Source organism: Mustela erminea, chromosome 20, assembly GCF_009829155.1.
Source record: "Mustela erminea isolate mMusErm1 chromosome 20, mMusErm1.Pri, whole genome shotgun sequence".
Lineage (NCBI taxonomy): Eukaryota > Metazoa > Chordata > Mammalia > Carnivora > Mustelidae > Mustela > Mustela erminea.
Window position 1 is genome coordinate 2,896,553 of NC_045633.1, and position 24,232 is coordinate 2,920,784.

General features: G+C 48.7%; 1 long non-coding RNA gene across 1 annotated transcript in view; it reads right to left on the minus strand.

The window, feature by feature from the left end:
- Positions 1–16,426: 16,426 nt before the first annotated feature.
- Positions 16,427–24,232, minus strand: part of LOC116581407 — a 244,156-nt gene continuing 236,350 nt past the window's right edge. The window contains exons 6-7 of the long non-coding RNA XR_004282054.1: positions 19,597–19,701; positions 16,427–17,107 (exon numbers count right to left, since the gene is read on the minus strand). This is a non-coding gene — a long non-coding RNA (uncharacterized LOC116581407). The remainder of the gene's footprint in view (positions 17,108–19,596; positions 19,702–24,232) is intronic.

Genomic DNA, 24,232 nt, shown 5'->3' on the forward strand with positions numbered 1-24,232 from the left:
GCTCTCCACCAGACCCAAATCAGAATGCCCACAGGGCCCAAGCAGGTGACAGTCCTTGAGCGGGAGGCCGGGGCTGAGCCGGGTAGTGAGGCCCACGGGGCTCTGTCTCAGTGAGCCCCAGAACGTCCCACCCACGGCCCTTGCCCAGAGGTGCCACTTCTGCCTGAACACATAGGATTATTTCAGAAACTGGGGATCTGGATGCTTCTGTGAATCTCCTGCTTTCTAAATGTTAACAATCTTTCCCCCCAAACGGAAGCTCCCTGCAGGCAAAATAAAATAATTTCATGGGCTAGACTTACCCTGGGTTATTAGTTGGCAATCTCTGCTCTGAACTTTATTCATGTTTAAACATTCAGTTGGGGAAGAATTGACCGAAGTCTCCTAGAGCCAAGAGCTGGGCCCGGCACTTGCTGTACAGGGGTGAGTGGGCCCCACCTTTTTATAAGGGAGAGACCGGAGTGCTGTTTTTCAAACCGTGAATCATGATGGATTAGTGCCTCTTGAAAGCTATGTAGCAGATGGCAACCAGCATTTAAAAATAGAAAACAGAATATACATAGAGTATATACAGAAAAAATATATTTATACATTTTATATTGATATTGATGAGGGAGCACGAGGCTGGCTGAAGACCAAGCTTTTGCTTTGCATTTTTTTTGCTGGCGCCTTGCACACCCCTTGCCATGCACTCCCCCTCGGTAATATGTGTAGCATCCCTCAGGCAGCCCTGACTGCCATGAACCATAAGCAAATAGTTAACTTGCAGAGATCCTAATCCTGCAAGATAGGAATCTCCCAACTATCTTGATGTTAATGGCTTTGCAGGCCCTCTTGAGCATATGAAGACTCCGTTGAAATCTCCCTTCCCCTCACCGTCCCCCAACCGCAGGGTACTTAACCTGCCATCCCTCACAGCCCAGGGCAGCAGCTCTTTCTGCCCATGGGTCCTGTCCCCATGCTTTAATAAACCACCATTTTGCACCAAAGATGTCCCAAGAATTCTTTCTTGGTCATCGGCTCTGGACCTCAGCCCACCGAACCTCACCTAGGTTCTAGAACTTCTTCAATATGTATAATAGAATATAATAGAATATTTATATAAAATATAAAATAGAATATTATAGAAGACCTCACAGCACTTTGCATGTAATAAGAGTAGGTATGTTTTTACGGAGTATTTTATTCATCTAATAAATACTATGGATCCTATAAGAGACATGGTCAAAAAAGTTTTAGAACTGACTCATAGAGAAAGATTCCATGGACTCAGGAAAAGAAGATCAAATGTTCCACTTCTGCTGAAGCCCGATGGGAATGGGTTTCAGCCATTTCATACAAAGTAGTAAAGATACTAAACTCTGCCACTTTCTTGCTGTGCAGCCGGGGGGAAACTGATTAACCTCTCTGGGCCTCTGTCACCTCATCTACAAACAGCGTGAGGATGAAACAAGTGCATGCATGAGAACAGACTGGCCCAGGAGCAGTTTTAAGTGGCACTAACTGTGGATGCTCGCATCCAAATGTACCCCTTGATGAGGTATTTTGAAACAACAGCTTTTTCACTTCTTATGAATAACAAATTCTCCCAAGTTACCAGGATCAGGCTTTATTTCTGTATAGGGTAAGTCATCTGGAACTGTCGTCAGGAGGGGCCGGGGAAGGGTCGGTAGCTGTAAGAGCACTTCTGTGGTTTTCTCGGGACACCTTCCAGGTCGTCCCCAACCTCGGTACCACGGATCCTCTGCCATCACGTTGGAACACAGGGGTGTCCGGGACCCACATCCAGGGGAGCTGAAGCGTTAGGAGCGCCTGTGGCTCTGTGGCCATTCTGCCCTGGCACATTCCGGCACAGGGCCCCTCATTATCAACCTAGTGTTCCAGTGGGGAAATCACACTCTGCCCATTACTAGATCAAGAGACAGCAGCACAGAAAGGCAAAGCGACATCCCTGGGCTCTTCCAGGAGGGGAGGCACGCCACCAGCAAAACCATGGAGGTGCCAAGGCCTGCGCCTGGGGGCCAGGGCTGAGGGATGGGGGCGCGCCCACTGGCACCAGGCTCTGAGGCGGTCAAGCTTGTGGGCCCGGGGGAGCCCCCGAGGTATTCTTGACGGTGTCGCTGCTGAATCCGGATTCTCTCAGCGAGGCTCATTCCAACTCGGTCAACACAGTAACTCCTTATTTGATTAACTCTGATTTCTCTGTATTTGATTAACCAGCTTCCTCATTCCCCACATGATAAGAGAGTTTACTGACTTACTTTTGGAAATTCAAATGCTATTCTCTATTTAGCTTGGACCGATCCACAGGGAGACAGTTTTCCATAATGTTGTCACTAAACCACTTGGTTATCTTAATTTCCTCACTCCCTCAACTGGATTTAAGGACCTGCTAAGTGCCGCGAAACTGGAAAACAGCGAGAGGGCTATTAGCCATGATTAGGAAGAGAGCGTCCCCTTTCTGAGTGCTAAGGCCCTGTTGGGCTAAGTGCTTCGCCAATACGCTCCGTGAGACCTCAGGGTGGCCTGGGGCTGGGGGAGGAGGGGTTATTTCCACTTTACAGATGAAACAACTGGCTCAACGGAGATGAAGCAGTCCACCCACGGCCCAGGGGGTGAGAGGGGCTGAAGGTGGGATCCAGACACAGGACAAGCCCTGAGCCCTTCATGCCAGGAGGCCACCCATGTCCAACTCTGCAACTCTGGACGCACTGCTTTGCTTTTCTCAATGGGGTGGGGAGGGGGAGGTCCACCCCATCTTCCCTTCATTTGTCCCCCCTCCGGTGAAGAAGATCAGAGGCGTGTGGGCTAAGACACAGGAAAACTCTGGACTCCCGGGCCCCCACGCAGGGTAGCGAATTGTTCCCACTCGGACCGACCGATGGCAAGCTACCTAGAGTAACAGAGAAGTGGGCTGTGTGGACGGGCACCGAGGTAGCCACGTCTGCCATGAATGCAGGGCGGTGCCATGGCAACTAGGACACTCCACACTTGATGTCCCCGCTCTAGGCTTCGTTCACACACCCACACACCCACATTGTTTTCAAAAGTGCAAATAGAGCCAAGTCAACCCACGCAGAGAGGTACCGGACATACATTATTTCTGCCCGTCCAGAATCCATCCTCCTTTTTCTGGTAGAGCCGCACAACCATAAGCATCACAAAATCAATAGTACGAAACTGTAAAAAAAAAAAAAAAAAAAGAAAAGAAAGAAAGAAAGCACACACGTGTGTGCACACGCTCCCCTCTGCCCTTCCTTCGAGAACTTTCCCTCTTGTGCCTTCAAGCTCTAATCCCACCCCTCAAGGTGCACTCCAGGAGCAGGCACGTGACCCTGTCGAACCAATCAGCGATCAGAGCCTCCTCCCTCGGCCTCAGCGATTGGCTCAGGGATGCCCACTTGACTCAAAGCAAGCCAATGAGATTGGAGCCTGACGAGCTCCCTCCCTCCCCTCTCCAGCATGGCTTCACTGGCTGGGTCTGAAACTAGAGCTGTGGGCGGCCATCTTGGTGCCCAAGGCGGGAAGCATCTGGGCTGAATGGGGCCAACTTGGAGAAGAGCAGGGCTAGGTGATGAGGGAACTGTGTCCTGAAGAAATGATTGCAGCATCTCTAGTCCAGTTGGCCCAGCCAGTCCAGAGCTAATTTCGTCTAACCTAGTCTAGAGCTAGCTTTACCATGGAAAGTGCCAATTCCTTGAGCCAATCTGAGTGGCTTTTCTGACTCTTGGAACAAAAGTAAAATTAAGGACGTACGTTGTTCAAAAACTCTTTGGTGATGTCCCTGCAGTGGACTGAATGTTCAGGATCCCTCAGAATTTCGATGTCCAAACCTGTCCTCCAGGGTGATGGTGGGAGGGGTAGGATCTTTGAGAGGTGGTTAGGTCATGGGGTGGGGGGACCTCCAGTGCATGGGGTGAGGGCCCGATAAAAGGGACCCCAGAGGACAACCCTGCTCTCATTCCGCGACCTGAGCACAAAGCAAGAAGACCACAGTCTGCAACCAGGAAGCACTTCCTCACCACAGCAAAGCCATGTGCACGCGCTGATCTGGAATGTCCAGCCTCCAGAATGTGAGAAACACATTTTCTGCTGTTCAGAGACCTCCCCGTCTGGGATGCTTTGTCAGGGCAGCCCAAATGCACCAAGACTGCCCGCCACCCACATTTCCACTTCCATCTGCTGGCCTTTGCCCCACTGCGGGCCTGGACCTCACCATTGCTCAACACCACGGACTGTGGCCTTTAGCCATCGTCCACGACAATTTATCCACACCTCAGCAAACCCAACCTTCTGCTTAACTCATTACTTGCTTAAGACCTACTTGCTTAAGACCCTAATTATCATTGGATAATTCCACAACCGTTAAGATGGCATATATAGTCCGGCATTGTCAGGCCTCTGTTTCACAAAACACAGTAACACTCGAGTCAACCACTGTTTTATGCCTTTACTCACTTAACCGGCTCAAGAAGCATTTTGAAGTGGACTGTGCTTACCTCTTTAGTGGCGGGACCACTGAGGCACGCCGTGGGTGAGCAGCTTCTTGGGTCCGATGCTGTGGTTGCGACAGCCAGCGGCGTGGCCCTCATCTCTGGACTCACCTGCTCTCCTCCCTCGAGGCTCCATGGGACTGACTCATTCTTCCTTCGGCTCCTCTGAGTGCTGTAAAGAGTTAAGAGAATTTCTAACTGTAGAGCAGAAAAGGCCACAGAGCATACCACGATAATTGGGCTTGTTTGGTGGGGAGGAAATGCCTGTCTTGGTGTCAGGGCACCATGTAAAAAATGTGTTTTTATTCCACACAAATTAGTCTGTGTGTTCACCCCATGCTGGTGATGGTCTGGTGGCCAAACGGGGGTTGGCATTACACTCTGCGCACGGAGATCTCTCATTAGTGTAAGTGGGGCCCCTGTCTGCATTTTTTTTTTCTGTCTCTTTTCCTGGAGTGGAGCAGAACACAGGGCCTAATTGGGAGGCAGATTGCAGAGCAAACACGATGGGCTTCCGAATACTTCTCTTTAGCCCTGTCTACATTAACAGAGAAATAATCCAGGCCAGGGTCAGGCTGCAGGAAATGGAGGGTGCAGACTCATTGTGCCCAAAAGCCAGACTTATTCATGGACTCCTGGAAAACTCCATTCCAAGAATCTTCCTAATGGAGGTTGGTTGAATCACAGATGCTCAGAATCACGGGGTCTTACAGTTAATTTTACATTCTTAGAATCCTGCGAATGAAGATGCCGTCAGACAGCAGGAACACAACTGCCCTTGACATGGCCTGCATTTCAGGCGGCTGGAACTTTCCGTTTCCTCAAGCGAGGCTCTGCTTCCCTCCTACCGCCAGCCCCTACGCCCTCTGTCTGGTTGGCTCATGTCACCGCTCAGGTCTCAGCTGAACTCTGACTCACTTTCTCCGTCCACACAAAAATGGGCACACGAGTTAAAAGCGGAGGCCCCTCGTCTTTCCCATCATTTTCTTCTCCACTGAGCTGATTTAATGCGCTCTCACCCCACAGTTTGCCAGGTCTTTAAATGGAGGAAGCCCGACCATTTTGTTGACCACTGAATCCCCAGTTCTGGGGACATAACTGAGGTACTCGGAGGTCTTTGCTGAGCGAATGACTGAATGACTGAATACGTGATCTTGGATTCTTTGCCCCTCAGCAAACTCCCCCCAAGTGCCCCTGCAGGATCCCGGACCAATACTTGTCCAGCCTCTGGCTGAATCCCTCCAGGAGGCACAATCCATTCTACTGCAGAGAGAGAAAGAGCTTCATACTACATGTCCTGTGCTTTACCTCCTGCCCCGAACAGAACTCCTAGGATGGCAGAAAAGCACAGGCTTGTAGTCCCCAACAACTCAGTGGCAAGAATGAGCCCCAGAAGGCTTAAAGCGAGCGCCTCCTATTGGCAAACTGGTGACCTGAGCGTTGGATTTGACCCAGAGTTTTATTCTGTGATTCCATGATTTTAAAAAGCAACATTCCTTCTAAAGTCTAATGCAGACACAGAAATGCGCCCATTTCACAAGCAGATGGCTTGGTGGAGGGGCTCGCCACGAGCACAGCTGTACCGCTAGCCCCGGTGAAGAAAAAGCTCAGGACTGGCATTTTCTCCTCTCTGGGAGCTCTCTGTACTCTGGTGACTCTCCGGCAACACTGGGCCCCCAGTTCCTTGTGGCAAGAGTGGCTGGGTCTGAAGGACGCCTGTTTTCCATGGGGCCTGCGTCATCCAGCTGGCACACCTGACCTGCCTCCCTGAGCTTGGTCCCTGGAGGTATGTCATCCTTTCCAGTTCTGCTCTCATCTTTTTCTTCTGGATGTTGGCACTTGTTAGAGCTACACTGTTGACATGAGAGAGGAGCAGGCAGAAGCAGAGCGTTTTTGCTTTGGAAATAGATGGAAATGAACTGGGAGTCCTGATGGGCAACTAACTGGAGAGTCTGTCTGTAGGAACCCGGTTCAGGCAGGCAACAGTTAACTCCCCTTCTCCATGTCTGTTCCTCATCTGTTAAGTGGACAACACATCACTGGGCTGATGGGAAGAATTCAGGAGTTTCTGCTTCTAAAGCTCTTAGCACAGCTAATCCTGGCACATGAGAAATGTTGGTTCAACAGTTAGATAAATCCCCTCAAGTTTATGTTATTCCTTGGAACTCCATTATCTCATCTGTAAAAGGGGACCCGTAATGCCAGTTGCTCAGGTCTGTCATGAGAATTAGTGAAAGAACTGATTTTCAGGAGCTCCCAAGGAGATGATCTCAATGAAACACACCTGCTTTCCCTCCCCTTCCCACCCAGCAGTACCCAATTGACTTTGGTCCCCACATTTGCAGTAGGCAGAACTGTTCAGGGCCTTCCCTTTGCTTTGGAGTTGGTGGTCTTGAGACCACCTCATCATCCTGCCCCTTGGCCAGTGCCAAAGCTCAGACACTGGGCTCATCACCTCAAGGCCACCTGTTCTTCTGGCTTCTGCCCCCCTTAAATATTCATGTGTCGCTCTCGACCCGCAAGAACGACCCGCAGACGAGGTTGAGTGGCAAACTTCTTTATTGTCAGTCTTCTACATATCTTGATCCGGGAACCCCGCACCACAATTTTAGCCCCCTATTATAGTCCCAAAGCTTACATAAGGATCATACATCACATCACGCGCTATACCTATGCACCAATCATAAACCCTACAGGTGACCTTATCGAAGAGCATGTGAGGTGCCCGTGAGCATCTACGTGACTCTGCAGGTGCCCATTGTTCTGCATGTCTTGTGCTTATCCCATGACTTGTTAAATTAATAATATACCCAACCTATGACTCTAGGCATTGAATTAGCATCATCCATGAACGCACCCAATTTCCTTGGGTTAAACATTCACAGTCCCATTGTCCTGGGCCTAGTCACCTACGTGACTGCCATCCACAAGTGCATGGCTCCCCACATTCATGGGCAAACCTTGCCTTATGGCCACAGTTTGTTTATGTTTGAAGTTAGAGCCAGACATTTCTTTTTCCGTCGTCATGTTCATAGTTCATTTTTATAAAAAGAAAACCTCAAGCTTACGATGACCATTTCTCTAGGGTTCCAAGGTCAGGGGTTTTCTCACCTTGGTCAGCATTTTGACACATCAGTTCAGCTTTCAGAAGGAACCATGCTGCCCAGAATGGTATGCTATACCTACCTACCCTTCCTTCCTTCCTAAAACCTATCTGGAGGAGCATGTTACTTATTCTTGGGGAAAAAAGTCTCTATTGAGAAATACGGTAAATGACATAAATAAAGTGACGCTTTATGGGAGAATAAAACCTCGAGCAGAGTTCAGTTCTTCTGCTCCACCCCAGCCCCTAGCTCTTGGCTTCTGTTTTCTTCCTTGACACTTTGGATGAGGTGGTCTTGGTGAGACTTCCAGGCCCTTTGGGGCCGTCTGTCTTCCTGGCCAGTGGTACAGGCACCATCTTGGGTCCACTGCCCTTAGGAGGAAGAATGGTCTTAGCTTTTGGCCCCTCCTCAGCCACCTGGGCAGTGATCTCTGTAAGGACTTTGAACAACAGCATTCTAGCCCTTGGTGACCATGAGTCTTCAATGCTGACTCCCAGCTTTTCTTTTGCTGTGGGTCTCCACACCTTGGCTGCTCCTTCTTCTTTGGCTTCTTGCTGGGCCCATTGGCACTGGGAGGGGCTCGTGTGGCCTTGTCTCATCCCCTTGTCTCTGTCCTTAGTTTGGCTAGCTTTTGGGGGGGCCCTTATCCTTGACCGCACTGGGTTTGGAGGGAGGTGTTTTCACCTCCCCTCTGCCCCTTTGCAGCTCACATGGGCTGGGAAGGTCCTTCTTTGACTCACTTGGGTTCTTGGGCTCCTTCTTTTTGGCCTCAGTGGGTCTCCTGGGAGCAGTCATGGTGGACGTCTTCCTGGGCTGGGTACCCCTTACTAATTTGAAGCTGCCACTGGTCCCCTTGTCCTTGGAGTTGATGGGCCTAAGGAGGAAACGCTGGCGAAGTTATGGCCAGAGCCTGCTTCAGCGGGCACTCAGACCAGATGGGAGAGGCAGAGAATCTCCAGGAAATTCTGCAGTGAGCATGGACCCTGATGTGAGGCTCAGTCTCATGACCCAAAGATTATGACCTGAACCAAAATCAAGAGTCAGATGCTTAACAAGCTGAGCCACCTGGGTGCCCCCTACTCCCTTCTATAGATGGGGAAGCCAAGGCTAGTGCAGGTTACTCCAAGAAGCAGTGAGAGCTCACTTCTCTGTGATCTAAATCCAATATTTCTCTTCTTGACACTCTACCTTTCAACTTTGCCAGAAAGGACTTGATGACATTGGGCAGAGGACTGAACTTCTTACATCCAAGCCATCCACAGCTTTCATGGGATTGTTGCTCCCAATTTTTTTCTAAAGCATTTTATTAGGATGTAATTCACATACTGCATAATTCACCCACTTAACGTGAATGGTTTAGTGTTTTTCAGTGTGCTCACAGGGCTGTGAAACTGTCATAATAATCTAAACTTAGAGCAAGTCATCCCCCCTAGAAGATACCCCATACCCATTAGCAGTCAATCCCTGTTCCACTCCTACCCTGCCCTCCATCCAGCCCTAAGCAACCATTAATTAAGTTCTGCCTCTATAAACTGGCCTATTGTGGAGATTCTATGATAGGGAATGATCTAAAATATTGATCTGGCTTTTTTCATTCAGAATAGTGTTTTTGAAGACCATCAGTTGTGGCACACATCACTTTTTTATTGCCAAATAACATTCCATCCTATGGATACACCCAATTTTATTTACCCACCCATCAGTTGATGGACATTTTGGTTGTTCCTATCTCTTTGGCTAATAGGAATACTGATGCTTTGGACATTAGTGTGCAAATCTTTGTGCAGACTCATGCTTCATTTCTCTTAGGTATGCAGCTACGGATGGAATTATTAGACCATATGGTAACTCTATGTTTCACTTTGAGGAACTTCTGAACTATATTCCATTGTACATTCCCCCTGGAAATATATGTGAGCCCTTGTATCTCTGCATCCTTGCCAATACTCGCTGTTGTCCATACGTTTTATTATAGTCATCCTAGTGTGTGCAAAGTGGTGTCTCACTGTGGTTTGGAATTCCATTTTCTAATAACTAATGACATTGTGCCTCTTTTCATGTACTTCCTAGGCCATTTGTATAACTTCTTGGGAGAAATGCCTTTTCAAATCTTCCAACTGTGGGCCCATTTTTAATTGGACTGCTGGTCTTTCTATTAAGTTGCAGGAATCCGTTATCTATTTTTGGGTGTAAGACCCTGTAGTCTTTCTTTTCACCCTCTCCATGGGCATCACTCACAGCACAAATTTTTTAACTTTAATGTAGCCCAGTTTATCTTATTTTATCACTTGTGATTTTCTTGTCATATCTAAGAAAACATTGCCTTAAAAAAGGCATAAGGAGGGGAGGAGGAGCAAAATGGCGGAGGAGTAGGAGACCTAGATAAGTATCACCAGGTCCCGGGAGTTCAACCAGATAGTTATCAAACCACCCTGAACAGCTACCAACTCAACAGGAGGTAGAAGAGAGGCAGAAGCTAAGCAGGGGGTGGAGCCCTGGCAGGGACAGTGTGGTCTCAGGTCCCTCGGGGTCCCAGAAAGACCCGGGGTGTCTGGGTGCGGCAGAGCTGCCAGCTGTCGGAGCGGGGACGCCGGCTGCAGAGATGGAGCCAGGGAGGGGCTCTCAGCCCGGGGGTACTTTAGACCATGACCCAAGACAGAGCTGGGCCACTGCTCTTCAATCAGGGACCCCACAAGAGGCAGATACGGGACACCTACCTTCCTCCCCTGTGACGAGCAGCGTAGGAGCGTGAGGCAGGAATCTTCTGGGTTTGGAGACTCCAAACCGGGCCGAGCACCAGAGATAGAAACGCTCGGTCACCGGCTGGGTGAGCTCGGACGGCGGCCGGAGACCAGGGAGACGGGAGGAACTGGCTGCTTTGCTCCAAGGGCGCACTGAGGAGCGGGGCCCTGAGCTCTCCGGGCCAGAGACTGGGAGGCCACCTTTTTTATTCCCGTCCTCCAGAGCTCTACGGAAAGCGTTCAGGGAACAGAAGCTCCCGAGAGCGAACCCGAGCAGATGACTTAGCCCGGCCCCAGGCAAGGGCGGCACGATTCTGCCTCAGGCAAAGACAATTGAGAATCACGGAAACGGCCCCACCCGGAGAAGATCAGCAAAACCCCCAGCCAAGACCAATTTTACCAATCAATGAGAACTGCAAAACACCTGCGCTAGGGGACTACACCATGGAGAATTCATGGCTTTCCCCCGTGATCCTTTAGTCTTTCAAAATTAAATTGCTTTATTTTTTTCTTATTCTATTTTTTGAAATTTTTCTCTTTCCTATTTCAGTGTTTTTTAACTATTTTATCTTATCAATACCTTTAAAAAAATTTTTTTTAATTTATTTTTTATTTTCAGCATAACAGTATTCATTATTTTTGCACCACACCCAGTGCTCCGTGCAATCCGTGCCCTCTCTAATACCCACCACCTGGTACCCCGACCTCCCACCCCCAGCCCCTTCAAAACCCTCAGATTGTTTTTCAGAGTCCATAGCCTCTCATGGTTCACCTCCCCTTCCAATTTCCCCCAACCCCCTTCTCCTCTCTAATTCCCTTTGTCCTCCAGCTATTTGTTACGCTCCACAAATAAGTGAAACCATGTGATAATTGACTCTCTCTGCTTGACTTATTTCACTCAGCAGAATCTCTTCCAGTCCCGTCCCTGTTGCTATAAAAGTTGGGTATTCATCCTTTCTGAAGGAGGCATAATACTCCATACTGTATATGGACCACATCTTCCTTATCCATTCGTCCGTTGAAGGGCATCTTGGTTCTTTCCACAGTTTGGCGACCGTGGCCATTGCTGCTATAAACACTGGGGGTACAGATGGCCCTTCTTTTCACTACATCTGTATCTTTGGGGTAAATAACCAGGAGTGCAATTGCAGGGTCATAGGGAAGCTCTATTTTTAATTTCTTGAGGAATCTCCACACTGTTCTCCAGAGTGCCATCATATTGCCTGTAAAGTCACTGTTACTGTATATTGTCTCTGTTCCTTCCTGGTCTGTTACTTTTAGGCTCTCTTTTTGCCTAGAGGACCCCTTTCAATATTTCCTGGAGAGTTGGTTTGTTGTTTGCAAATTCTTTTAGCTTTGTTTGTCCTGGAAGCTATTTTTCTTTCCTTCTATTTTTAATGACAACCTCACTGGATATAGTATTCTTGGCTTTAATATAGCAATAATGTTTAGGAAGGAAAATGAAACAGGACATGAGGACAGAGAAGGCTGTCTCCTTTAACGAGGTGGTCAAGGAAGGCATCTTTGGTGTACGTGGATTTCAGGGGAGTGTTCCAGGAGAAGGAGACAGCATGTGTAAAGGCCTGGGGGCAGGAGAATGAAACTGGCATGTTTGTGGGAGAGAAACAGTCATGCACATGAGCTGTCTCTGTGCAGGAGGAGGTGGGAAGAGGGGTCGGGGTGTGGACAGGGTGCTGTTCTGGGCGCCTTCATGCATTTCTTTATTTGTCTATTCAACATGCAGACGGTAGGTGCCTGGTAATGTGTGAAGCATTATCTTGAAAATACGGACCAAAGCCTGGAGAAGACCAAAGCTCACAGTGGGGAAGACATAAGTCAGTGATTCCCCACATCATAATGAGACAGAGAGACATGATGGGGGACATCACGCTGTTACCAAAAGGAGGGTTGTATAGGAGAGCTTTACTTCCAGACCCCTCAGAGTCTGGCTTGGCCATGTAGCTTGCTTTGGACAGTGCAGTGCTGAGCCCTCTGCCGCTGTGAGCCTTGCTAACCTCTTCCATGTCAACTGGAAATGTTCTAGACAGAGACTGCTCCTTCCCTCTGGGCCCTGGAGTGAGGTTGGCAACCCTGGAATGGTCAAATAGTGTGACAGAGGGGCGTCTGGGTGGCTCAGTCAGTTACTCTTCTGACTCTTGGTTTCAGCTCAGGTCATGATCTCGTGGTCCTGGGATCAAGTCCTGTGTCAGGCTCTGTGCCCAGCACAGAATCGGCTTCAGGTTCTCTGTCTCTCTCCTCCTGTGCACTCTCTCTCTCAAATAAGTAAGTTAAATCTTTAAAGAAAAATGTAGTGTGCGAGAGAAATGGAACATTGCTGGGTCTTGGGCCAGCGAGGAATTGAGGGTCCCACCAGGTTTCTTACAGCCAACATTTCCTGAGCCCCAGTTCTGGGCTGGGGTCTACACGTTGTGCACTGCACGCTGGGGTGCATAGAGTCTGTCTGCAGACACCACACTTGCCATCCACTGGGCTTTCAGCTCTCCCACTCCTGAGTGTCAATTTTATAAGCTAGATGCAGGTGCTCTTGAGGATAATCCGGTGGTCATAGGAGCCCACAAGACTTCCTAGCCTTATGTCAGACAGAGATACAGGGCCACAAGAAAGGAAGGAGAGATCAAAGGACAGTTTGTAAAGAGAGTACCTAAATCTAGAAAATCTCATCCAGCTTCCAGCATCCAGAAGAACGCCAGGTGAGAAGATCCTGGGGTATCAAGCAGGGCTCCCTCCTTCTGGGCTTTTCCCCAAGGCAGTGGGAAGCCAGCACAAGGCTTTCAAGCAGGGAAGCCCCAGGACTAGACTCATCATGGCTGCCATTAGGACCAGAGGGGAGCAAGACTCGGGGGCAGGGAGACCATTCAGGGAGCTGATCGAATGTCCTGGCCAGGGGACAAGACCGGGGTGTGCAAAATGGAGGGTGGTGAATGGGTTCGCTCTCCCTAAACCCGTGACCCTGGCTTGATGCTCCACTGACATTTTATCTCTGTCCTTTTCCCCAGCCTAAAGGGCTGCCTGACCTATATTTATCTTTCTAAATGCCCATGCTGCAAATTATAGCAATCTGAGAAATTTCCACACTGCCCCTGTGCCCCGCATTCTGGGTCATGGGCCACACAGCCCTGGTGGTGAGCTATAATTGTGTTGCTTATTCTGTTTGGTTTCCTGAGATTTGTTTGTTTAGTGACAGGGCTCTTACCAGTTTAAGTTCACAAAGCCGCCTCTCCAGCTCCCATCAGGTCCCAGGTGAGCTGCCTGGTAACCTGGCCTCAGGTGAGCCGAATGTTCTGGACCCCCGGCATTTCCTCCAGGTGGGCAGACCTCCCCACAGAAGCTGAGAAAGCACGGGTTAACTTTCTTTTCCAATTAGCTCTGCATTTTCTATAAAGACATAATCCTTTATTAAGTTAATGAGGCATAATAATTATTAATTGCTAATTATCCATAGTCGCTTAGTCTATTTAAAAGAAATGGTACCATTTAGAGCAAGATTTAAAGATATGCAAATATCAAACAGCTTCCTTCGGCTACCCAGCTCCACTGGGGCACCAGAGCAAACACGTGGACTTTTCCTGGCAGGAGGATATTCGTTTGTTCTCAATCCCATGACTTGGAAATTCAGCGTCCCAGCTGTGCGTCCTCGGCCAACATTTTTTAACTTCTCAGAGTGCCAGTTTCCCCTGCACTGAGTAGGAGATGGGGGTAGAAATACTCGCCTGCTGGGGCCGTCTGTGAGAGGACATCAGAAGAATGCCTCACCCAGTCCTTAGAATATGGTGAGAAAGTTAAGGAACATACGTGACCCCTGAGAAGTTGTTTCTTCATCTAACCCCGGATGCACTTCCCAATTCTCAATTAAGAACATAAATAGATATGTGTATAAATAGTGATATGTTCCCGTGTCTGTATATCTCTATCTGTTCCTCTGTCTATACCTCATCTCTACCTCTCTACCTGTCCTCACCTTCCCGCCTTCTAAATGTCTCATGGAAATTCATGGAAGTTGATGCCACCTCTGCCTCAAGGCTCTTGAGCCTTTGGGACAACTCAAGGTCACAAAAGCACTCGCAGGCACCTCCATGATCTTTCTGTTCCCTTGAGACCTCTCTGTCCCGGATGTGGGAGACAAGGATTTCGTGTCCACACTTCTGCTCCATTCTTCAGCAAAGGTGTTGGAGTAGGATTCCTCCCCCTCCCAGCTGGTTTGAGGGCTAGAAGTCAACCAGATTATGGGGCCCAGCAAGCAAGGGGGACTGCTGGGCTTCCAAGACACCCCTCTCCCCCCCAAGTATCCCTCCCTGGGATCCTCTCCCTGTCACGATCCCAGCATTGACTCCTGGCTCGTTCTGATGTTCTGGTCATCTGGCGGTGGGGACTTTGGGATTCATTCACCCTCCGGACTCCACTCCGTGGATCCAGTGGCTTGCAGAGAGACACCCCTCTTCTTTTTAAGAAATCTAGTTAAGGAGTTACATGTACTGGGGGGATGTGATGGGGGGAACCCTCTCTCACCTGAGCCAGAGTCACTTCCATCGAGATGAGAATGGTGAGACCAACACCATCAGCCCCAGAGATAACCAGTTGCTTATGGTGGCTACAGGAGGCAGGGCAGAGCCAAATCTAATGGTGACAATGAAGTCAGGCTCCAACGGAAGGTGGGCAGCAGCTGTAGCAGGTGAAGCCAGGTCCTGGGCGGGGGACATGATGTTGTCATGTGCTTACAACAGCTCCTAGCACTTGAGAGCAACCCCTGTGCCAGACGCTGTTCTAAGTGGTGTCCTGCATCACCTGACTTGTCTGGAATCGGTTGTCATTCTCTTTGCTTCATTGATGAGGATGTCGAGGGCCAGAGCAGTTCGGTGACATTTCCAAAGCCCCGCAGTCAGCATGTGTGAGCCCAAAATGTGTACCTTTAGCAGTGAGAGCACTCTGTTGGCTGTCTCCCTTCAATCTTCCCAAGGGGAAGTTGGTGCCATTCAAGACATGACCTCCATTCAGGAAGGAGGTGTGAGCTGAAGGTAGACGCTTAACCGACTGAGCACCTAGGCGCCCCCAACTGATTTTAATATATGAGTCAATGGCAATCATTCCTGGGCAGGGATTGAGGGGTGAGAAATGGCCATGTCCCAGGGCCCTGACACTGACTACGTTGGGATACATGGCAAGGGAGAATTAAAGTTGTGGATGGAACTAAGGTTGTAAATCAAATGACATTAAAAAAAGAGATGACCCTGACTTATTCAGGTGGATCCTATGTAATCACCAGAGAGTGGGGACCAGAGAGGTGGCATCAGGAGACTCACCTGCCATTGCTGATATTAAAGATGAAGGAAGAGAGTCAGGAACCAAGGAACATGGAAGCCTCTAGAAGCTGGAAAATGCAAGGAGGCAGATTGTCCCCCAGACACTACAGGAGGGAGGTCACGTATCCTCCCTGAATCCCAGCTTTCTTATCTACAAATTGGGAAACGCCATCCTTATTTCTCAAAATCATTGGGAGGATTAAATCCCATAACATAAAAAATGTCAGACACAGGGGCTCCTGGCTGGCCCTGTCGGTGGAACGCACAACTCTTGCTCTCAGGGTCGTGAGTTCGAGCCCCACATTGGGTGTAGGGATTACTTAAAAAGAAAATCCTTAAAGTAAGATGTCAGACACATAGTAGGGACTCGATAAGCATTTGTTCTGCATCCAAGCTTGACTCTATTTGAGTTGGGAACATTTCAGATATCAGTAATTCACATTCTATTTTGGATGCTCTTATGTTTAAAAATGCATTTTTTTCTGATTACAAAATAATATTTACTCATTGGAGAAGACCAAAGAGGTTACAGAAGAACACAAAAACAAAATAAAAATCTCCCATTAAACCACTCATTAAAGACTTCCGCTGTGTATACTGTGGTTCGCTTCTATTCTCTCTGTCTGTTCATGTCTCTTTCTTTTAACATGTGTACATAAAAGTAACTGGGGTCACCTTACATACATATTTTTCTATCTGATTTTTTCCAGTACATTATAAAAGCTTTTCTCCTGGCCCACCCTCCCACCCCCAATAAAACCCCAGTTTTATTTAACAATAAAAACTTATCAGACTGGAGTAAGTTCAGCTCAAGGATGAGAATTCGTAGCTTTACCATGTTTTAGGTATTTGTCCCTGGGAAAATCCCAAATCTTCTCATAGGGTTATTGCAGGATTTAAATGACATAAGGCCCACAGAACTCAGCACAGTGGCTGAATCATAATAAGTGCTTACGGAATGATGGGTAGCTAACAAACAACAGCAACCCTGCACGACAGGAGCCTTCTCCTGGCTGCGGATGGAAACCACACTCATGGACGTGCTCTTGGACGTGGTCTTCTCAGTCTTCACGAAGTGATCTGGAGCTCTAGGTTGCTTCCGTCCTATAGCATTTCCATCGCACGCACATTTCCATGATTGCCAAGGCAGGGAAGACAGCCTGGAAGATTTCACATGAGCAATTAAATGCTCTGATCCAGAAGAAATATGCCTCCACTCTGCTCACAACCAATTGGCCAGAACTAATGGTCTGACCCAACTTTCAAGGGGCGTGTGAGTGGAGACATGTAATCCTTTCATGCACCCGGGAAAGGAGGTGACCCAATGTAGGTGAGCATTACCTGTCTCTGCCATGGAACGTATCTCTTTATCGTATGGTTGTCTGCTTTTATGGAAATCAATGCGCTTGGATTCAAGGTCAACCCCAGCCCTGAGAGCTCTCAATCCTGACCTGGCAAAGAGAAGAAAATATGAAATCAGAAGAAAATCTGATCTCAGATGTGCTGATGCTTCCTGGGTCAGTCTAAAGCTGAGATTCCCATTATTATTTCGATGCCACTTGGCTCTCTGTGCCCAAGAGTTAATGCCCCGTTGCTCAATGGTGTAAATGATGCAGGTAAGCAGGAGGCTAGAGCTGAGCACAGTGCAGCATCTTGTCAATGCCCTGTCATCACCCTGTCCTACAGCTTGTCCCAGGGGCCATCAGTCTTGGAAGAGAGTGCATCAGGCCCACTCTGGTGTTTAACACCACATGTAGCACAGGACGGAGAACACAAAGTAGATCTGAACCCTGGTGAGTCAGAGGCTGGGGAGCACTGAGGGGTTTCCTAGGGAATGACCCTATCTCCCAAGGGATCTATGGGAAGTTCTACTTCTTGCTTTTCATTCCTCTTTCCTCCTTCCCAGATTATATCAACCTTTCCTCTTCCCAGATATGGGCAATGTGTACAAGGAGAAAAAGTTTTAAAGGTCAGAAAATATGGGTATATATTATGGCTTTGCTCACTACTAGCTGTGTGTCCTGGGGCAAGTTGCTTCCCATCTCTGGGCCCTCATCTCATTTATGTAATGGGAGCAAGATGAGCTCTCTGAGTTCTAACATTCTGTGATTCCGTGGCTCCCTATATAAGTCAAGTCCAGAGCTGGACACTGGGGGAGCAACACACCCGGAGACCAGGAACAGTATAGGCAACAGAACCATCAACTCAAAGTAGCATAAACAACACAGAAATGACTTGTTCCAGAGGTGCTGTATAGACGTCTGGGTAGAGTGGGTTTGAGGTTTGATGACTCCAGCTCTACCACATCATCAAAGACCCAGGGTCACTCTCCTCATCCCTCTGCAATCCTGGAGGCTGGCTTCCTTCTCCAGCTGCAGGAAGATGCCTGCAGCCATCTGCCTATCATATTCAGACGTGAAAACAACCCAGCCAAAAAGAGGGGCATGTCTTCCAGTGGGGGCTATTCTGGGAGAGAGAAAACTTTGCTGGAAGCCACCCAACAGGTATCCCCCATTGCCGAGAAGTAGGTCCCATGCCAGCCCTCAACAGTACAGTCACTGGCAAAGGGGTAGGACAACCTTAGCCCCAGCAGGTCCGTCCCCATGGAATCCGAGATGTGCTCAGCTGGGGATGTGGCAGGTTCCAGGGATATATGAGAGATAGTCAGGCTTCTGTTTGAAAGGAGGTCAGGAAGCTGGGATGATAAAGCTACAGCACCACTTCTCATAGACTTTTCTCCTTTTCCCTTCGGATGAGTCATTCTACATAAAGGCAACAGTTAACATACACTGAAGGATTGTATATATCGCCTCTCTGTCAAGATCTTTCCAAGCAATTTCTTCCCTAATGGTTACAACAGTTCAGGGTAGAGGGGGTGGTCGGATCATTACCCCATGATGAGGATAATGAGGTTCCGGTAAGGTGACTTGCTCAAGATCACAAATTATCAGATCCCAGACTCACGTTTACGCCTGGGTGATTCCAGAGCCTGAACTTGTTTGTAAAGACCTGTGCTGTACTATTTTGGGTGTGAAGAAGTAAGAGTCATGAGCATTTATGGAACACCAGATGTGCCCAACAAACACACGTATTTGCTCTCTCCGCAAATCCCCAACACCTGCCAGCTAGGTTTTGTCGTTATTCCTGTTTTATATTTTGCAAACTTAAGTCCCATGGGGGTATTTCATTAGCCAAGAATTTCATGACCAGTAAAAGGCAGAGAGAGATAAGTCTACTTGACATCATTGCTTCAGAAAAGAAGGCTTTTCTCTGTCAGGACGTGAACTCCCAGGGACGTGGCCAGAACAGCAGGGGTTTTATTTTCTATCATAAACAGAAGAGAAGTGGACCGACCCACGAGTGGGTCAACAGCTCAGCAGGCTCTTCTCAAGTCTGGGCTTCACCATCACCACGGTGTTGACCATGGCCAGGGTAGGGCAGTGAATGAAGCTCTTCTTGAACACCTCTCTGTTTTTATTGGGAAGATAATATTCCCTGATGGCCCCTCACTGATTTTCCCTTATAACCCATCTGCCAGGATGTTCATAATCCAATCTTAGCTGTAAGAGAGTCTAGGAAAGCATGTGTCTGTGTTTTCAGTTTCTGCTCTGAAGGTAGGTGCAGGCAGCGTACAAGAGGGAAGAGGAACAGCCTTTGGGAACACCACCAGCCAAACCGCTCACACTCTCTGACCGTGTTCCAAGGTAGCACCTGTATCTCAAATTCCTTGTATCCTTACAACCTAATAAAACCCTGAGTACTCGATAAATGCTCTTTAGAATAACTGGATGAGTTCAAAGGTGTGGGACCATCTGGGGTATTTTGGAAAAGTGGGTGTTGATGGATAGAAGGAATATTGTGGTCCCCCAAACCTTGGTCTGGTTGGAATGCTTGTAACAACATACCATAGACTGGTGGCTGATAAGCAAAAGAAGCTTACTTCTTGTGGTTCTGGAGGCTTCAAGTCCAAGATCGGGGTGCTGGCATGGTGTGGTTCCTGGGAGAACCCTCTTCTGGGCTGTAGACTGCCGACTCCTCATCGTGTCTTCACATGGTGGGGAGGGAGACAGGAAGTGAGCTCTCCAGTGACTCTTAGAAGACACCAGTCTCATCACTGGGTCCCACTCTCATGACCTCATTTAGTCTCAAGGACTAAAGTCCAAAGGCCCCACTTCTTAGTGCCATCCTACTGGGGAGGGTAGCATTTCAAAATAGGAATTTGGGAGTTGGGGAGACACAAATATTCAGCCCATAAGAGCAGAAGGGCTCCAAGGTTGGGAGCCCTTTGCATGTTGAGTTAACAGTGGCCTTTTCCTTACACCCCACTTTTTGCTTTTCAGTCGTTTTAACGTTTGTTGGTGAGTTCTCCAGCAAGAAAATGTCAGTGATAGGAGAGGCAGAGGAACCCTTGCTTCTCCATCTGCGAAATGGGTGAGGAGACTAGGATTTTTTCTCTTAAGAAGCTTCCAGGTTTTGTCCTTGGTCTCAGAGTTGAGGGACACTCAGAAAAAGGTGACTTGGACCCAACACATAGAGGTTTCCCAACCTTGGAGCCCTTCCTCTAAGAGGTCAGAGCACATGAATGAAAGGACGGGCTATCTGAGTCTGCTGGCGAGCGGAATCAGTTTTGTCTGGGAGAACAAACCAGACTAGCAGTTAGACTGACTTAGCAGAGAGCTTGAAGGTCATTCTCGCAGATGGAAATGGCCTATGACCCCCAGCTCTGGTCCAGGTCCTGCCTGACCAGCCTTGCCCAAAGCAAAGCTCTCTCTTGAGGATCTTGAGGAGTGGTCAGCAGAGCAGACCCCAGTCCTGGAGTTTTTTAAGTCATGGTCACATGTGGGAATCACTGGCCTGGGGTGGTGGCAAAGTGTGTGTGTGTGTGTTGGGGGGGCTTTAAAAAACATTCTTGCCTGGGTCCCACTCCCAGAGACTGAACTTGGGCTAGAGCTCATCTTGGGGGTTTTTAAGAGTTCCCTCAGGTAATGGAAGCATCCAGAAGGTGGCTGGGATAATCCATATGAAGCACGTGCCTTTCCCGTGGTAAACATTCCATCAAATTTGACCATAATGTCCCCACTGGCCCGGTCCTGTAACACTGACCAGGCGGCTAGGCCCTGCCACTGTGAAAGAGCCCTTGCCTCAGGCAGCCATCCCGGAGACTCTGCTGCCCCCATGCACCTGACTTCCTCTCCCTTCCCTGGGAGTGTCGCAGATGCTGAGCCAGCGGTGACAGCCTGTGATGTGCTCCAGCTAAGGTCCTATCTATCTTCTCAGCGTGCACCAGGACTAGAATAGAGCCTCAGGTTACATGACACAGCGCCTCAGCGCCCAGGAGAAGGAAGGGGACCATGCCGCTAGCATTAGTCTGGTCTCGGCTGGCCAGACCACTCTGCATTCTTGCATTTGGAGCTGAGTGTTCCACCGTAAAACAGCTAATCACCAGCCGGAGGGACCATGATGGCGAAGGCATTTCAAGGGATCTCATAGGAGAACAGAGGAAGGACCTCTGGATGAAAAGACAGATTGCTGACCTATCCAGCAGATCCTGAGACAAGGATTTCGATGCACACAGTTCACTTGGCTTGTGATTCCAGGAAGTGTGGTCAGAGCAGGGACATGAAGTGGAAATGGGAAGGAAGCCGGCGAAGAGGGCATCGGTGAACAAACACTGCCTTGGCTGGGGCTCTGTCCTGCTGGGGACTTTCTGACAGTGTATCAGGATTGTCCTCTTGTGACGGGAGGAACCTGGGGAATCTACCTACTACCCCTGTTTCTCTGGTGGAAACCTGTAGGACAAGGAATGAGGTCGGCTGTGATACTCGCCCACACCTTTTGCACCTGGGTCTGGAGTGTTGAGGCAGCCCCGAGGCAAGCCTACCAAGGCTTCTCTGCCTTTGGTGTCTTTGGAATCCCCTTGTCACCACTGCCACTTGGGGCCATGGAGCTGGCTTTCTCCAAAGCACATGGCTAAAATAAAAATTCATGCAGATCTTTCCAGTTCGTAGAGCACTTGTGGGGCTGGGCAGCAGCAGGGCTCTCAACACATGCAGGTCAGGCAAGAAAATAATTCAAATCCATTTTACAGATAAACCAACAGAGGCCTGGAGGGGTGAGATACTTGGCTAAGCTGGTCTTTGAGCCCAGGTAGCCTGCTTTCCCATTGTCTGGGCCTCAAGCTCTGGCACTGAGGAAGGACCCCATTGCGCAAACACCCCCCCCCCCCATCGCCCTCACTGCTGGACTCAGAGGCTGCCTGCCAGGCCAGGTGCCCTTGGGAACTGGGAGTGCCAGCAGGAGCTGGGGAGCCATGCAGAGACCAGGGAGAGGCATTTTGTCACAGCGAATCATGTTTTCTGCTTGAAATTGGAACCGAGGAGCAGTGAGGGGGCAACATCCGATGTACAAGGGAGGTGAGCAGGTGCAAAATTACACGGCTCCTATTTAATTATGTAAAATCCCAGAATCCCTCAGGGAGGACAGAGGACATGAGGTGGTGATTTCCTTTCCTCTCATAATTTTGGAGTCAGTTTGTTAAATGACAGCAAGAGTAACGAGGCAGGGGAAGACAGGGAGCATTATGTGGTCAAAGAACTAAAGATGTTTCATGGCTCTGCCATTCCCTTCCTTTTGCACACGCTTCGTTGGCTGCTCTGGGGTGCAGGTCCGGCGTCATGGAGAAATGGACAACCCCTTCTACCCAACTTGATGCACCTTTATTTTGCAATCGATGGAGAGAGACAGAGAACCAGAGGAAGTTCCAGCTGTTGCTGAGTGTCAGGGGCCAAACTGTGTCCCCTTCCTTGCCCCCAAATCCATCTGTTGAAGTCCTCATCCCCAGGACCTCAGAACGTGACTATATTTGGAAACAGCACCCTTACAGAGGGGATTGTATGAGAATAAGACCCAAGAGCAACATGATGGATGTCCTCAAGAGAAGAGGAAGTTCAGGCACCAGACACTGGGGATTCCCATGCACAGGAGGAAAACCACATGAGAAGGCAGCCACCTGCGACCCATAGAGAGAGGTCTCCAAAAAAACTAAATGTGTCAACACCTTGGACTTGGACTTCCTGCCTTCACAGCTGTGAGAAAATCAATCTGGTGAAGCCACACAGCCCATGGCCTGTAATTTTGGGAGTCTCAGCCAAGTAATGGAGATTTTTCGTGCTGAGACGTGTGTTGCTGCTGTAACAGATACCTAAAAATAAAGACATGGCTTTGGACCTGGGGTTAGGGTGAAGGCTGGGAGTTATGAAGCTCCTGTTAGAAAAAGCCCACTTTACCTTAAAGAACAGATCTTCGGTGAGGAATATGGACAGCAAGGTGTTTCCAGTGAGACTTCAGATGACAAAGAGGAGAAGTCACCAGACACGGGCAGAAATGCGATCCTTTTCATAAAGTGGCAAAGGACTTGGCCAAATCATGTTCTGGTGTCTTGTGGAAGATAGAGCTTGTAAATGAAGAATTTGGGCATTTAGCACAGGACACTTCTGAGTAGAGTGCCGGCAGTGTGGCCTGGTTTCTCCTTACTGCCATGGTACAGCAGGAGAAGAGAGAAGGAAACTGAAGAAGGAATTATCGAACCGAAAAGGAACGAGGGCTTGAAGGTTGGGAAAGTTCTCAGCACATCTATGTTGCAGACAGAGAGAGAAAGAGAGAGAGAGTCCATTCTAGTGAGAGCACCAAGGATGTGACTGGGTAATTATGTAATGAAAACATTGCAAGTGTGACTCTTGTACCTAATCAAACATCTGAGTAGAAACACTTCTAGATGGGCTGCAGGGGACAGAGATGGGACAAGACAAATGAAGGCTGTCAGAATTCTGGGATTCTCCAGGAAGGACCACTAGAGCTATCCAGACAAGAACAAGTATTATCCTGCACTCAAAGGGAAGAATGGCCCCAAAGGCAGGGCTCTCTTCATTCCAGAGGGTGGGGACACCTGCTGAGTTCCAGAGGGCCAGGATGTCACCATCTAGGGCCTCTCTGGTCATTCTATGACTCCTGTGGGTCTAGAATGCAGGGCTGCCCCACTGTGGGTCTAGAGGACAGGTCATGGAGTCAATGAGTCTTGCACTCAAGGTTTAAGATCTAACAGAATTTCCCCGCTAGGTGTTTGACTTGCTCAGGATCTGTGATCCCTTTCTTCTTCCTGGATTCACTCTTTTTGGAACCAGGAATGTCTCTTCAATGCCTCTCCCACTGTCGGATTTCTAAAGCAGATAGCTTGCCTGGTTTCACATCTGGAGAAGTCTGCTTAAAAACAAAGTTGGGGTCATCATGTTGCCCGATTTCGAGGTGTATTACAAAGCTGTGATCACCAAGACAGCATGGTACTGGCACAAAAACAGACGCATGGGCCAGTGGAACAGAGTAGAGTCCAGATATGGACCCTCAACTCTATGGTCAATTAATCTCCGACAAAGCAGGAAAAAATATCCAATGGGAAAAAAGCCAATCTCGTCAATAAATGGTGCTGGGAAAATTGGACAGCTATGTATAGAAGAATGAAACTAGACCTTTCTCTTCCACCATACAGAAAGATACACTCTAAATGAATGAAAGACCTCAAT